Genomic DNA, 16,912 nt, shown 5'->3' on the forward strand with positions numbered 1-16,912 from the left:
CATTTGCTGCAGCTCAGCTGAAGTTTCTTTTCTGTAGTCTTCAAAAACAGTAAATGTTGTTTAATTGACTGGAATAGGAGCATTAGAAATCTAATGTATTGTATTTGGAAAGTATGATTGAAGGTTCAAATTTTAGATTTATTTTTTCTAGTTAACGGTCTTATAATTCCTTAATAATAAGTTACAATTATACTTATAACCAAATGCATATGATATTTAGCTTATTTTTGTATTTGCATGTATCTTTTTTTTTTAAATTTTTTATTGTGGGTTGTTCAAAACATTACAAATTTCTTGACATATCATATTCCACACTTTGATTCAAGTGGGTTATGAACTCCCACCTTCACCCCATACACATGCATGTATCTTATAATATTTCTTATAATAAATTACCAGGTTTGGCTGAAATGAAATAAATAATTCCTCTTAGAAATAAAAATATTTCTAATTTTTCTGCACATGATTTGTCATTTTCCATGGGATGGGTACTGCTATAAAGATTTTAGGAAAAGGGAATTAATTATGCCAACTACCATTTCTTTCTGTTTAAAAAGTTTCCTTACTTTTATCTTTTGTAACTTTATTAAGGTGTAATTGAAGTACAATAAATTGTAGTATACAAACTGTGTCATCTGATCTGTTTTGGCAAATATCCAGTATCATCAAAATAAAAAATTTTAATATTTCTCTCACAAATGTTTTCTGATGAAATTTCTTTTTTAAATGTCCTTTTACGGTATACGTGACAGTAGAATGTATTTGGACCTATGGTACATACATGGAGTTAACTTATGCTAATTAGGATCCTATTCTTGTGGTTTAACATGATGTGGAGTTATACTGTTGGTGAATTCATATATGAACATAGGTGATGAAATTTCTTTTTGGTTATTGGTATGTCTTTTTTTTTCTTTTGGAGAAGTAGGTGTTCAAAATTTTGTCTATTTTGAAATTGTGTTCTCTTATTTAGTTGTAGTAAATTGTAGCAGTTCCTATATAATCTGGATACTAGTCTTTATATTCTGATGCATGTATTTCAAATACTTGATCCTAATCTGTGATTTATTATTTGTTTTCTTAATGCTATTTTTTGAAGAGTATTTAAAAATTTTTTTAATAAGGTAAAACTTATCAAGCTTTTTTCTTTCATGATTTGTGAGGTTTTTTTAAAATCATTGTTCCAACTGAGAAATATTTTTCTACTCTAAGGTCACAAAGATTTTATCCCAAGTTTTCTTCTGAATATTCTATAGTTCTGGGTGTTATTTTTTCAGATATGTGTTCCATTTTGAGATAATTTTTGTATGGCATGAGATAAGGATTGACTCTTACTTTTTCTAGATATATTCATTTGAATCAGTCCTTTTTATTGAAAATAATTTCCTCTTGTTGAACAGCCTCATTTTTGGGGAAAAATAATTGATTTTATATGTGTTGGTCTATTTTTAGATTCTGTTCTATTTCATTGATATTTATCTTTTTATTGATACCAGACTTTTGATTATTGTAGCTTTATGTTAAGTCTTGCAGTTTGGTACATCTTATGCTTTGTTGTTATGAAATTATCTTTGGTTATTCTGAGTTTTCTATATTTGTATATTAATTTTAGAATTAGGTTGCCACTGTATGTACAATAGCTTGCTATGATTTTGATTGAAAGTTGGGCTGAATCTTTTGATCAATTTGGGGAGAATCTATCTGAAAAACAATGAATTTTTCAATGCATGAATGGTAGGGCATTTCTTTATATTTATTTAGGACATTTTCAGTTTCTCACAATGGAGTAGTTTATAGTGTAGCAGTCTTGTATGTGATTGTTAAATTTACTTCTAAATAGTTTATGGTTTTATTTGAGTATGTAAATGGATTTTCCCCATATTTTCCAGTATATACATATACATAAAGTTGATTTTTGTATATCTACCTTTTTATTTACACTACAATATTATTAAATTAATTTATTAACATTAATTGTTGTATGGTAATTTCTCTGGGATTTTTAAAAAATGTAAACAGACAGATCAAATATAAATAGGGCTAATTTTCTTTTTTTCTTTTCAGTCTGACTGTCCTAAGCATCATGTACAGTATAGGCAGTTTACAAATGTGTCTAAAATTTATTTTATAATAAATTTATGTGCAAAGCCAATCAAATACTATAGTTTATGTACTTCATTTACATTTAATTCCTCAGTTCACTGGTGAAAGGTAGTGTTCATAAATTACTAAACAAAGCCACTAAAATACTACATTTTACATACCTTATCCACATTTAATTCTCTTAATTCATGTAGTGACTTAGATACAAGGTATGATTTGGTAAGTAACTGCTTAGGTATTATTTATAATTGGCTATAAATAGTTAAAACGCAATGGAGAATTAAGATGTGGATAGAATAAATGCATCTACTATTTGTTTGGCCTTGTTCGTTAATTTATTTCATAACGAACTCTGAATATGTTGGTAACCTGTCCGTCCTGCATATGTTGCTTAAGAAGTCAGATTGCTATGAAGAAGAATCAGGGGGTTTTAAATTCTAACTCGTTGTTTTTCTTAGTTCTGTTTTCTGGGAACTGACTTTTCATTTGAATTTTCAGGAGAGGCTTCATTACTGTTTAGTCCATGAGTTTTCTACTGTATTCTGTTTATCTGGCATTTGAGAATCAAGTGACTGGAATGAAAAACCATAGTTGAAAATGTCAGAATTTGCCTCACTCAACTGCTTCTATATTGCTTAGTGTAGAATCTTGGGGCTCTTCCCATTCCCATTTATAAGCTAATTTGCCAATGTCTACAACATATTTAAGGTCTATATAAGTAAAACTGTTCGGATTGTTTACATATTGACCTGAAGGGGAAAATTTCAGTATTTTAGTATCTGAAAAGAGAATGTTTTCTCTCTTCCGTTTTTCTTTTCATTGAGAAGTTCCTCATTTGATCAGAATCTTTTACTTTCATTGGGCCATATGACTGGGTATTAGATGTTAAAAGATCATATATCCACCTGTGGGCCTTCTCTTTACATTTTCTTTGCAACTCTATTTATGCCTCCCTACAGTTTACTGGTCCTAAAATTAGATTTAAACTTGGGAAAAATAGAAAGCTCTACCTATGCCTCAGGCCAAAGCCACTTTTCAACCTAGTTTTCTTCAAAGTGCTGAGCTATTTTCTTATGCACTGACCCAGCTAATAATGAGGTGATATTATGTTTCCTCATGTCTATTGTTTTTATTGTATATTGCTTCCTTCTGAATGATGGCCTGAGTATAAATGTTCTCTAAACACTGTGTTTCTCTCTGGCTATTGTTCATAGTATGTTTTGCTTCCTTTTTTTTTTTTAAGGATTCAAAAATTTTTATTTCACAAATTGGAAATTGGAAAGAAATTGTCATCTGCCAAAAACAAGTTTCGCTTCAAGAAAGACAGTCATATATCAGCTCAGGGCTAAATTTAGCACAGTTGTGGGCAAGAAAATGACACAGTTTGTTGTTCATATCAACGAAAACATTTCAACAAGATCTCTTCCCTTCTGTAATAGCTGTACATCTATGCTTTTACTCATGAACCAATTAAATATTCTGTATTCTTATCTTGTATCTATTACTTATGACATCAAAAAAATAATTCATTAAAATATTTACCTGCATAAATTTTTTTTGCTACTTGCCATGACCAGGAAAACATAAAGATTATTATTAGAATTATTTTTCCCGAAAGCTCCATAGAAGTTTTTAAGTAACTGTAACAGTTAGAAATGAAGAAAGAAAAACTAATTTGTGAGACCTTTCACTTACTATTTTGAACAAGATTTTGACTATAAATAGTGTCTAAAATCTATTGTATATACTAATAGTATTGTTTCATTGTTTAAATAATTAAGTTAGTTCATTGTTCTCACTTGAAAGAATTTCACTTAGTATTGTTTACTAAAATGTGTAAATAGTGTTTTAGTCATTTTTCCCCCACTGTGACCAAAAGACCTCATAAAGACAATTTTAGAGAAGGAAAGTTCATTTAGGACTCATGTTTTTAGTGGTCTCAGTCCATAGACAGCTGGCTCCATTGTTCTGGGCCCAAGATGAGGCAGAACATTATGACGGAAGAGTGTGGAGGAGGAAAGCAGCTTAGGACATGACCATCAGGAAGCAGAGAAGGAGAAATCTGTTTTCTAGAGATAAAGGCATGTTCCAGTGATCTACCTCCTCCATTTGTATCCCATCTGCTTATAGCTACCACTCACTTAATCCATTCAAGTGGTTTAATGTATTGATTAGGTTAAGACTCTCAGAACCCAATCATTTCACCTTTAAACTTTTTGCATTGTCTTGCACATAAGCTTTTGGGGGACACCTCATATCTAAACCATAACAATAATAGTTTAAAAAATGAAGGGAGAACTCACTTATTATTGAATTATCCTCTCCATTTTGTGGGGATTTTTATCTGCTTTTATAACTTTGGTTATTTTAAATAAACAAGTATGGTTTAAGCCAACATTTATGAGCACATAATATATAGAGGTGTCAAGAAGAATAAGAAACAGTATCTTCTTAGAGGTGATCTAGCTTGTGTGCAGCTGACCATGATACAGAGCTAAATTCAATGAAGTTGTTACGGGAACCTATTATTTGAGGAAAATATTTCAGGCAGGGTGATACAGTGAATGAGAAATGTTTGAGTATACATGTTTCATGTCTTTAAGCTTACACTTCATTTTAAAGCTAAGTTTTATTTTGAAAGACATGAGAAAAATAAAATCTTAGCAAAATAATGTGTTTGGGTAAAGTTAAAATAAGAAAAGGATTTTTAGAGAATATTAGACTGTAATCGTAAAAGGTATTGCAACCAGAGCCCAGCTGCCTTTTATTTTCTCTGAATATATTGGCCTGATTGGAGTTATGACATATTTAATAGAGATAGCTGCATATCCTGTTTTAGTTAATTTCAACCTTGAAGTATAATACAAATATTCACCTATAGAATTCAGGTGGTATAGTTTATCACCGAATTCCTAAAATAGTGAGTTTCCAAGTGCATTTAAAATTTGAATGAACATTTTAAAATTATATCTTTGTATGGTATATACTTTTCTTTTTCTTTCTTCCTTCTTTTTTTTTTTTTTTGCTGTACTAGGGGTTAAACCCAGTGGTGCTTTACCACTGATCTGCATCTCCAACTTTCCTTACTTAAAATTATTTTTTATTTTGAGACAAGTCAGTCTAAGTTGCAAAGGGTATCCTTGAACTTGCCATATTCCTTTCACAGCCTCCCGAGTCTCTGAGATTATAGGTGTGCCACAATTCCTGGCTAATACTAGTTTTTTTTTTTTTTGAAATTATTAATATATCTGAGTATTCTTAGTGAAAAAAAGCAAATCACATCAATTTTATTAAGAGCATTGCACAGTTTTATTTATTTATTTATTTTGTGTGTGTTTAAACACTGACAATTTGTCTACAGTTGAATTTTAGATTTACTTAAGGACTCAGTAGTGCCCCAGATCCTTTAGCAAAATCAATGGATGATATCTCAAATGAACAAAATTTAGACTTGATATCAAGTAAAAATCATTGAATATGTTCTTAGTTCTAAGTTTGGTGCTAATTCTTTGATAGTACAGGCAACTTTTAAAATTTTCTTACTGCTAATTTGTATATCAGTGAAGGCCAGTTGATTCAACATCTGTTTTTCAATGAAAAAACTATCATGCAAAAAAGCAGTATTTTCAGCATTTATCATTATACAAATAGAAATGAATTTAATAAAATGTTATGTTCAGACAAAGCACCAGGTAAAATGTTTTATGCTTGTTTTATTCTCATTTTAACGTCAAGTCCTCCCTCCAGTGGCTGCTGTTTCAGCTTTTTCCTTTTTCACACTGTTTTGAGGAAAGAAGGGAAATTATTTTTCCTTTTTCAGAATTAAGCCCATTTTTGTATCATGTAGGAAGACTGGCAGATGATCCTTCGTGGTAAATATTCTTTTATGACTACACTAGCCCATCCTTTAGCAGCCAGCATTCAGATTATTCTGAATTGAATTCTTAGCCCTAATCTCTCATTTACAATTTACTTATAACTTTCCTTTATCCTAGCTTGTAATAATTTCAATCACTTATATATATTCAAAGATTTTACTAATTATACTTACTAGTGAAAGTATACCAATCAGGCTGGGGCTGTAGCTTAGTGACAGAGCACTTGCCTAGCACATGTGAGGCACTGGGTTTGATACCCAGCACCACATAAAAAATAATAAATAAAATAAAGGCATGCCATCCATTAAAAAAAATAAAGTATACCAACCAAAGGAAAAAACCATAAATTACAGTTGATATTTTCAGAAGTACCTAGGTATATTTTCAAATACTTTATTGTAAGATTGTAAGATATTATTATTTTTTATTTTGAGTTTTAAAAATATTTGAAGTTTATTTTTTTAAATAGCTGATATGAAAGCTTTGGCAGTAATTTTTATTTAAAATATTAGCTTTATTTTAAAAAACTCAAATATCAATTGAGTTTTAGTGACAATATTTTATTGATATTTAAATGCTGTGAAGTTTTCCCAATACCATTTATCCTAATCCATCTAACTGCTTCTGTTGTGGTTTATGCCCAATGAAGATCCCCAGATTTCTGACTAAATAGGACTGGACTCTCGATATTATCATTAAAGAAAAATGCCCCATAGAACAAATTATAAAGGCAGTGTTGCTAAAATTATGGTATTCTTACGTTTTCCTGTGGTATGTTTTAAAAATGTATCATTGATAACTAAAAAAGTTTGTGTGCAATCAGGATCACATGTGTGGTTGGTTTTATGGGTATTATGTACTGATGAAAACAATGGCCTTCCTACGTGTAATGCTTATGCAAGTTATAAAGCATAAAAATATAAATAGTATCTGTGAATTCACCACCCAATTCAAGACTGACAACACTGTAACTTGCACTGTCATCTGCTTTTCCCCTTCTCATGACCTTTCCTTTTTCTCAGAGGTGATTACTGTTACAAATTTTGTATTTAATTTTCTCTTCATTTTTCTTGCAGGTTTATCACAAGTTGTGATAACAGTAAGTTAAGTTTTATTTGATTTTGAAGCTCCATATAAATGATATCAAACTGTATTTAGTCTTCTGAGACTTTGGTTATTTACTCACTAATATTTTTGGAAAATTCATCCATGTTTTTGAGTGTAGTTGTGCTTCATTCATCCGATCTCTCCTCTGTTAATATACTTCAACATATCTGCTCTCTCATCATTGGAAAATTTTTTTTCTCTCATTTGTTATAGCCAGATTCTAAGATATCCCCTGGTAATTTTTGTTTCTTGATTTTGGCCTTTGTGTAAATCCTTCCTATAATGAACCTTGAATAGGGCTGCCCACTGTGCCAGTAGACCATTGAGGAAGTGAGAAATCTTATTTTTCTGGGGATAGACAACAGCCATGTTGTGGGGATATGCAAACAAACCTGTGGAAAACTACATGGTGGGAGGTATTGAAGCCTATGACAACAATCAGAACCTATAATTTTATCTATGTGAGTCACCATGGAAGTGAATCCTCCAACCCATCAGCCCTTCAGGTGATTGCAGAGCTTGCCATGTATCTTCACTTGAAATTTAAGAATCTGAGTAACAACCTCCCAGATGAGCTGTTTCTAAATTTCTGATGCACAGAAACTGGGGAATATTATAAATACTTATTGTTTGCTTGGGCCACCGTGTTTTGAGGTTATTTATTATGTAGTGATTATCTATATTTAGATAATTGTAACTGTACACCTTGATCACTACTTGGTCTTGTATGTGTGCACTGGGAGGTAGATATGAAAATGTTCACAAAATGTTCATATCATCAAAAAAGTCATATACACATATACATACACACATTTATGTGTATTTATATTGGTGATCAAGATGTATAGTTACCTTGTTGAAGATTATGAGAATATTTACCTTGGAAATCTCATGCCAATCTTTTCTTAAGTGCATTTATTGATTTAGCTTTTGATCAGCAATTTGAATAAGAGTTTACATGATTCTCCATTCTTTTTAACTTTTTGTATTGCCAGACATTTTAATTGTTTCCCAGTCTAGTGATTGTCTCATTGAGGTTGTATTCCTTTCTCTAATATCTAAGTAGTATATTTTCCCCTTAGAAGTTTAAGGTTTGCCTTTTACATTATACCTTTAAACAATGAAAAATTGATTTTTATATATGGAGTGAAGTAGGGATCTAATTTCTTATTTTTACTCTTTGGCTAACTAGTTGTTGAAAATTATTCTCAGGTATGATATGACAGTATCATGTGTTATATGGATATGTTATCTGGCTCTGTTTTGGAGTTCTATTGTATTCATCAATTTCTTAATTCACTGCTTATGTTATATTTTATTAATTAGTGTAAAACCTGATAAGGCAAGTCTCCATATCATATTCTTTGTCTTTTGGAGTGTTTTATCTATTCTTGGTCATTCCTCTTTGTTAAAACATTTGGAATTTTTTTTTAAATTTTTCTGAAAACATTTTTGGGTTCAAGTGAAATTACATTAAATATACATATCAATTAGAGGAAAATTGATATCATCACAGTATTGAGTACAAATATGAATATGATCTCTTTTTATATTTCAGTTTAGTATCTTTCAGTAATATTTTGTCATTTTCTGCATATAGGTTTAACATATATTTTGTTGGATTTATTCTGACCACACAGATTTTTACTTTTGCTGTTATAAATGATGTATTTTTTAAAAATATGCTCTTATCAAATACTTTTTTATTATGATTTTCCTTTTATTGTTAATTTGGTGAGTGGCACTTATAGATACTCTAATGTTTTGTAATGAACTTCCTAGGGTTTAGAGTTAGACTGTCTTGGAAGACTTAGATATAATGTTAGAAGTAGAAGTCTAATTGTAAAATTCTTGATTCTCCCAATCATGGGAAGGGATTCCTATCACTTTGTGCTTATATGGACAATAGTAATGAGAGCTTTTGGCATATTTTTTTGGACTTTATTTATTCCTTTTAGATATATGTGACAGTAGAGTGTATTTTGACATACTAGACATACATGGAGTATTACTTATTCTAATTAGGATCCCATTCTCGTAGTTATACATGATGTGGAATTTCATGGGTTGTGTGTTGGTATATGAACATAGGAAAATTATGTCCTGTTCATTCTCCTATCTTTTGTACTCCCATCTCCCTCTCTTCCTTTCATTCCCCTTTGTCTAATCCATGAACTTCTATTCTTCCCTCCCCCTCCTTATTCTGTATTATAATTTTGGCATACTTTTAAAGCATAGGTCTGAGAACATAAATGGCTTAACATTCCACAAAGTGTTATTGTGTTGGCAGCTTCAGTGCTTCAGATTTCATTTTATACCTAGAAAATAAAGTTTGTTCCTTTTTATAACTAGAGCAGGCCTAGACAGTTGCCATTGCATTTTGGGTAGAGAGGATGAGAGGGACATTTAAAGAGAGAAATTCTTTAAGTGAGTCTCCCTAAAGTCCACTCCTCACTCCTTTTGCATGGAAGGAAGAGAGAAGAGTGAGTGAGATTATCAAGTCTCCTTCTTTTTGAGACTTCCTTTGGCTATTAAACATCTATAAAGATGGAGAGAGAGAGAGAGAGAGAGAGAGAGAGAGAGAGAGAGAGAGTGCGAGAGCGAGCATTTAATATACAGTAAGAGACACCCTCTACCCTGGAGTGTGGAATCATCACTTCAAAAAGAAGCCACACATCTATTGAAAGTCATACTCTATTCTTCCATTCTTCTAACCCTTGAAAGCCATTAATCTACTTGCATTAATACTTCATTTGTTTTCATTAATGAATAATATTCAAGTGTATCTATATGCCATATTGTGTCATAGACATTTTGGTTATTTCTGTTTTTTAATAATTATGAATAATATTTTTATGAACATTTGTGTATCAGTTTTGATGTGGACATGTGTTTTCATTTCTTTTGCATATATACCCAGAAGAAGAATTGCTAGGTCATATGGTAAAGGTCATATGGTAAACCATACATGTGATATTTTCAGGAACTGTTCACTTGTTTCTGGAGTAGCTGTGCCAGTTTGCCTTCCCACCATCCCTATAGCAGGAGTTACATTTCTCCACGTTATAATTTAGATATTAGGTGTCCCCCAAAGCTAAAGTGTGAGGCAATGCAAGAAGCTATAGAGGTAAAATGATTGGGTTAAAGAGTCTTAACCTAATCAGTGTGTTAGGGGGATTCACTATGGTAACTTTAGGCAGGTAGGATGTGGCTGGAGGAAGTCTGGACCTGGAGCCATGCCTTTGAGGTTTATATTTTGTCTTTATTGAGCAGAGAGCTCTTGCGCTCGCTCCTGCTGGCGCTAGCTCGCTCTTGCTCTCTCTCTCTCTCTCTCCCTCCCTCCCTCCCTCCCTCCTCCTTCTTGGTGCCATGCTCCCAGCTGCTTTCCTCCCTCACACTCTTCTCCCTTTATGTGCTGCCTTACCTCAAATCCCAAGGAATGGAGCCTTCTATCTATGGACTGAGACTTCTGAAAACAGGAGCCCTCAAATAAACTTTTCCTCCTCTAATCGTTCTTTTCAGGTCTTTTGGTCACAGTGGTGAAAAGCTGACTAAAATATTTCATGTTTTCATGAACACTTGTTTTATTTTTATTTTTGATTGTAGCCATAGTAGTATTATGGCATTGTATTTTATTTAGGTTTTGATGCATTTTTGTAATGGATAATAATGTTAAGCATGTATACATATGCTTTTTGGCCATTTGTATATTTTTTTGAGAAATTTGTATTCATATCCTTTGCTTACTTTTTTTGTGTGTGTGGGGGGGCGGGTACCAGGGATTGAACTCAGGGCACTTGACCACTGAGCCACATCCCCATCCCTATTTTGTATTTTATTTAGAGGTAGAATATCGCTGAATTGCTTAGCACCTCACTTTTGCTGAGGCTGTCTTTGAACTTGTGATCTTCCTGTCTAAGCTTCCCAAGCCACTGGGATTATAGGCATGTGCTTCTGCGCCTGGCTTCATTTTCTCACTTTTTAATTAAGTTATTTGTCATTTTTATTGCTGAGTTGCTAGAGTTCTTTATATATTCTGAATAAAAATCTTATCTCATAATATCAGAAATTTGTTGTTTAATATTCAGAAAAACATTTGGAAAAGCAGTTGTCAAAGTTGGGGCTTTCCAGAAGCAGATGCTGAGACAGAATTTGGAGTATAAAATGTTTATTCAAGATCAGCATTAGTATGGGGTATAGCTTGGTAGTATAATGCATGCCCAGCATGACTAAGGCCTGGGGTTCAATACTCAAGCACTAAAAGTAGGAAGAAGAAAACACCGGCACTTGTGAAGGAGGAGAATAGGATTGATTAGAGAGAAAAGTTGAATTTATGTTCAGACCTAATGAAACCTCCGTCAACTTGGCAACAAACTCTGAAGCAAACATTGCCCATTAGAGTTTTCCTTCACATTCCCACTTTGTTTTGTCACTGGAGGGTCAATAGGAGAAAGGCATGACCTTGAATGAGACAGCATTCAGCACCTGAGGCTATCTGAAGTATTGGATATTTGGAAGCTGTTGGCTGACTGCACTCCTTGCAGCTGTGCAGCAAGTTCCCCTTGAAAGGGCAGCTGGGTAATTTATCCAGTGTCTGCCACATGTATGTTATAGTTTAAAGTCTAGGTTGCATTTTGAATTCACTAAGTTTAGCACTACTAGAGATGTTAGTAAGCATGTTTATGAAATGAGAAAATTTGGTGCTGATTTTGTGAATATGTTTTTACCGTTATTTCATGTATTAGCTGTTTTGAAATATAAAGATAGTTTCTACCCATTTACTTTGGCCTAGGATTGTGCACACTTGTATTATTTGTGTGTTGCTGTTTATATTTGTCATAGAATGACATTTATATTTTATCTATATGAAAGAGACTACTGTTTGTTTGACATACTTTGTTTTTCTAAAATTTGGGAATTATTTTGTGCTTGGCCATAACTCTGCCATTTCTGTTACATGATAAAAACTTTATAAAAGACTACATAAATTTTTTTCTTTTGGTAGACTTTATAAAATCTACAATTATCTTTGTCTTTTTTAAATTTCTTAACTTAATTTTTAGCACTGTCTTGTAGATACTGTATGCTTTTCTATTGTAGTCTTTTGAATTTCTGCCTTCTTGTAGCTTAAAAGCTATGAGAAATCTGACCAGATGATTTCCAATTTTGGAACCTATTAAAAAGACAGTAGTGCAATATTCATTTCTTTTAAAATCTTTTTATTTGATATTTCTTAACTTTTGGCTCTTTGTTTTAGATGTTTTATTTCCCAATTTATTATGAGAAACAATGGGGAATAATTTTTATAAATCTTAATTCTGAATAGCAAACTAAATACACTGATAACAATTTTAGTTGACAGCTTTAGTCTACATATAATTATGACCAACTTGTCCCAGCTCCAAGTTGTAATAACTTCCTAATAGTGGAAATCAGTACATGAAATCTAGTATCTTTATTTTGCAAAAGATCTAAGACTATAGTAATTTTTAATATATATGTTTTGGGGTGTGTGTACTGATATGTGGGTACTGGGGGAGAGGCTAGAGAATGAAGACATGAGGCTGGAGCAGACACAGAATACAAAGCCCAGTATAATGTGGAACCCTGATGCATAGAAAATGGTGGCTTCCATACTGAATTCTAGAGGCATTGTGATTTTCTTGAGTCACTTTACTTTATAATGGTACTGAGATTAAAAACCCAAATTTCTCTTTCCATGCCTATATCATGTTGCTTGGAAAAACTAAGAAATTATTTTAGATGGCCTTGAATTAGAATCAGGTATTCCTAGACTGAGCTATGCTTTGATCCAAACATAATTGCATTCTGTGTAGTAGTTACCATTTTCTATGGACCAGAGGACCATATTATGCTGTGCTTTATCTTCTGTGTCTGCTCCAGTCTAATGTCTTCATTCTCTAGCTTCTCCCCTCAGTTCCTTTATATCTGTATAACACACATTCCCCCAACATATATTTTAAAATCATTATAGTCTTAGAATTACATATTGTCATGTATAAGTTTGAACTAACCTTTACTGATGAGCACACTGGTTATTTGAATTCTAATTTGGGTGGGTCATAAATCTCTGGTACCAATTTCACTTACTGTACTTTCAAGTGCAAATAGGCTATTTTGAGCTTGATTTCCAGAGTCTGATTCAGTGAGCAAGGATGCTTTGGAGACAGACTAGACCCAGACCAATGCTGGGGGCCTCAGAGAATTAACCCAGTTTTACTTGTTCTGCACTATATTTTGTACTTTCGTAAATGCATTCGGAATATAAGGTGGAAAGGACTCCTGGTGTAAAATCACCTATATCTAGTTTGTATTTAATACCTGGCTAAAAACAAACATGGAAAAATGAGGCTTCTGTGTATCTTTCTGAACATTTTATATAGTGCTTATGGCATATTTTGAACAAACAGGTTAAATAAATATTCTACTGTTTCATGTTTTGAAATGCTGACTAGATAAAGATTACACATGACAAGTTATTTATAACTTTTTATTTATACATAGTGGATTCTCTGTTGGAATCATAGAAGGGAAAGATATGATAATTGCTTTGTGTAGTTCACAGAATGAAATTGCAAACTGAGATGTTTTGAATCTAGTTTGTACTGTAACCATTTCTAGGAAACCATATTTAAACAGCAGTGGTTATAGTGAAGTGTACAACATGTCAACTGTGTCCCAATTCACATCAGTAAAAACCTTCCACCACTTTATTCCCTATAACCTAACCTCCATCAGATAATTTTGAATAAACTATGTTGAATGCACATATTAATATATATCAAATGTACCAAACGGCTTGCTGGCTGCATTTTCAATATATATAGTGTTTATCTGTGTCATGCAAGTTATAACTCTGAATTTTTATTAGGAAAACTAAATTGAGAATTTATAATGTTTCTGGCTTAGCTTTACCAGCTGTGCCACAGCCATGGAATGTAACTCAAGAGAGTAAAAAAATCTAACACAGTGTATTAAGAGAGAAACAGACAAATTGCTTTTGCTTCATGCATACTTGCTTTGTATCTGCCACTATAAGGTTTAGGGCCATATACAATAGTTAGTAGTTTCTTAACTTCTAATATGTCATCACTCCAGCAAACTGCTATATGAATTTTTAAGTTGTCTCATATAAAATAAGAATAATGATTCTTCAATAAATGGGCAAAGGAACTGAAGAGAAACTTCACAGAGGAAGAAATATGATTGGTCAATAAATATGTGAAAAAATATTCAACATCTCTAGCAATTAGAGAAATGCAAGTTAAAACTACACTGAGATTTCATCTCACTCCAGCCAGAATGGCAATTATCAAGAACACAAGGAACAATAAATGTTGGCAAGGATGTGGGGAAAAAAATACACACATACATTGCTGGTGGGACTGAAAATTGGTGCAACCACTCTGGAAAGCATTATGGAGATTCCTCAGAAAATTTGGACTAGAACCACCATTTCACCCAGCTATCCCACTCCTCCGTCTAAACCCAAAGAACATAAAATCAGTATATGACGGTGATGCAACCACATCAATGTTTATACCAACTCAATTTACAATAGCTAAACTATGGAACCAACCTAGATGCCCTTAAACAGATGAATGGATAAAGAAAATGTGGTAAATATATATAACGGAATATTACTCAGCCATAAAGAAGAGTGAAATTATGGCATTTAGCAGTAAATGGAGAATTGGAAAAAATATGGTAAATGAAATTATCCAGTCCCCCAAAACCAAAGGTCTAATGTTTTCTCCCATATGTGGATGCTAACTCACAATTAGGGTAGGGTAGGGAAGAATAGAGGTACTTTGGATTAGACAAAGGGGAATGAGGAGAAGGGAGGGGAAATGGGAAAAGGAAAGATAGTAAAATGAATTAGACATTACTATCCTAAATGCATATATGATTACACAACCAAAGTAATTCTACATCATGTACAATCAGAAGAATGAGATGTTATACTCCATATGTATTTTTTTAATATTTATTTTTTAGGTGTAGATGGACATAACACAATGCCTTTATTTTTTTTTATGTGGTGCTGAGGATCGAACCCGGGTCCTGCTCGTGCTAGGCGAGTGCTCTACTGCTGAACCACAATCCCAGCCCCTCCATATATGTTTAGTATGTCAAAATATATTATATTTTCATGTTTAAATAAGAACAAATAAAAAATAAAAAGAATAATGATTCTTAATTTATTAGATCTTGAAAGTGATTCTTTAAAATATGAATCTTGAGTATGATTCACAGCATCAAAATATATTTATAATTCTACTTTTGTTAAAGTAGCCATAGTGATATAATTATATTAATCATTCTGTTTAGGAATCAGATAATTTGGGGCCAAGGAAAAATGATTTTATAATTTATATTAGAAGAAATACCAAATTAAGCCTGGTGTGATGGCACACGTCTGTGATCTCAACGGCTCAGGATGCTGAGGCAGGAGGATCACAAATTCAAGGTCAGCCTCAGAAACTTAGCAAGGCCCTAAGCAACTTAGCAAGACCCTGTCTTTAAATAAAATATAAAAACAAGAAGGGCTGGAGAGATGACTCAGTGATTAAGCACCCCTAGGTTCAATTCCCAGTACCAAAAACAAAAAGAAAAGAAAAATAAATAAAAATAGAAATACTGAATTAGCAGAGAAACTAAAAATTTTATGAAGCTTGCCTATATATAGTTAATGCAGTCATGGAATTGTTAACAAAGGGCACTGTGTATGATCTTCATGTATGATAATTATCTCTTTAATTTTTGCTACAGGATGGTATTTACAAGCTGATAAAACTTCTATACAACTTGTGGGACATATTAGGACTGATTCCTGATAAGCACTCCCCCACCTTTTTGTACCAGGGGCACTTGACCAGTGATACCCAGCCCTGTTTTGTATTTTATTTAGAGACAGGGTGTCACTGAGTTGCTTAGTGCCTTGCTTTTTCTGAGGCTGCCTTTAATCCTCCTGCCTCAGCCTCCTGAGCCACTGGCATTACAGGCATGTGCCACTGTACCTGGCTGATAAGCCTTTTAATTATTGTTTTGTTATAACAGTATTGTAATTATCAGTCTAGGTCTGAAATATGTTAGCTGTGGTCACTTGGCAGTTTGATTTTAGCTAGTAAGTAAGCAGAGGAAGTGACCATGTTTGTTTTACTCACCATTACAGCTGCAGAGATTTATGCATTACCTAACCTATAGACTGGGATATATCTCTTCATAGAATATAGATACATTTACTTTATGCTGAATTTATGGAATTTTAAGTTACAAATACACAGAAGAAAAATAGGAGCTACTTCTTCAATGAAGAAGAAGAGAGATTTTAGCTCATAGTTTTGGAGGTTTTAGTGCATGGTTGGTTGGCCCTGTTGCTTTGGGGCCTGTGGCAAATCAGAGCATCATAGGCAGGGAGCCTGTGGTAGAGCAAATTTGCTCACTTCATGGCAGCAAGGAAGCAACAAGAAATAAGAAGGATTGGGGGACCCCAACATCCCCTTCAAGATCATGCCCTCAGTGATGTTATTTTATTCCACTAGACCCTACCTCCTAAAGTTTCCATCACCTCCAAATAGCACCATTGGCGATGACCATGCTTTTAACCCATAAGCCTTTAGGGACACTTCAGATTCAGATGGTAGCAGTTGACTGATAATTTTAGTTTTTATTTTTTTAGGAGATCTCATTTGGTAGCAATAATATTGCAATGGTTGGCTATACATTTTTAACTACTATTATATGAGGTATTGCCACATTTTATAAGTGAGAAAACTGAATATTTTGGATATTAAGTGCCT

General features: G+C 32.9%; 1 protein-coding gene across 12 annotated transcripts in view; it reads left to right on the top strand.

Annotated features, from left to right (window-relative positions):
* Nucleotides 1-16,912, top strand: part of Arb2a (ARB2 cotranscriptional regulator A) — a 474,828-nt gene that overhangs the window by 15,454 nt on the left and 442,462 nt on the right. The window contains exon 1 of one of the 12 annotated variants that reach the window (XM_071612420.1): nucleotides 7,055-7,080. The exons of 10 other annotated variants lie outside the window; for them this stretch is intronic. The gene's annotated coding sequence lies outside the window, so the exon portion shown is untranslated. Of the gene's footprint in view, nucleotides 1-7,054; nucleotides 7,081-16,912 lie in introns of those variants that run through there. One more of the 12 variants, XM_071612417.1, reaches the window with a different exon arrangement.

This window comes from Marmota flaviventris, chromosome 5 (genome assembly GCF_047511675.1).
Source record: "Marmota flaviventris isolate mMarFla1 chromosome 5, mMarFla1.hap1, whole genome shotgun sequence".
NCBI lineage: Eukaryota > Metazoa > Chordata > Mammalia > Rodentia > Sciuridae > Marmota > Marmota flaviventris.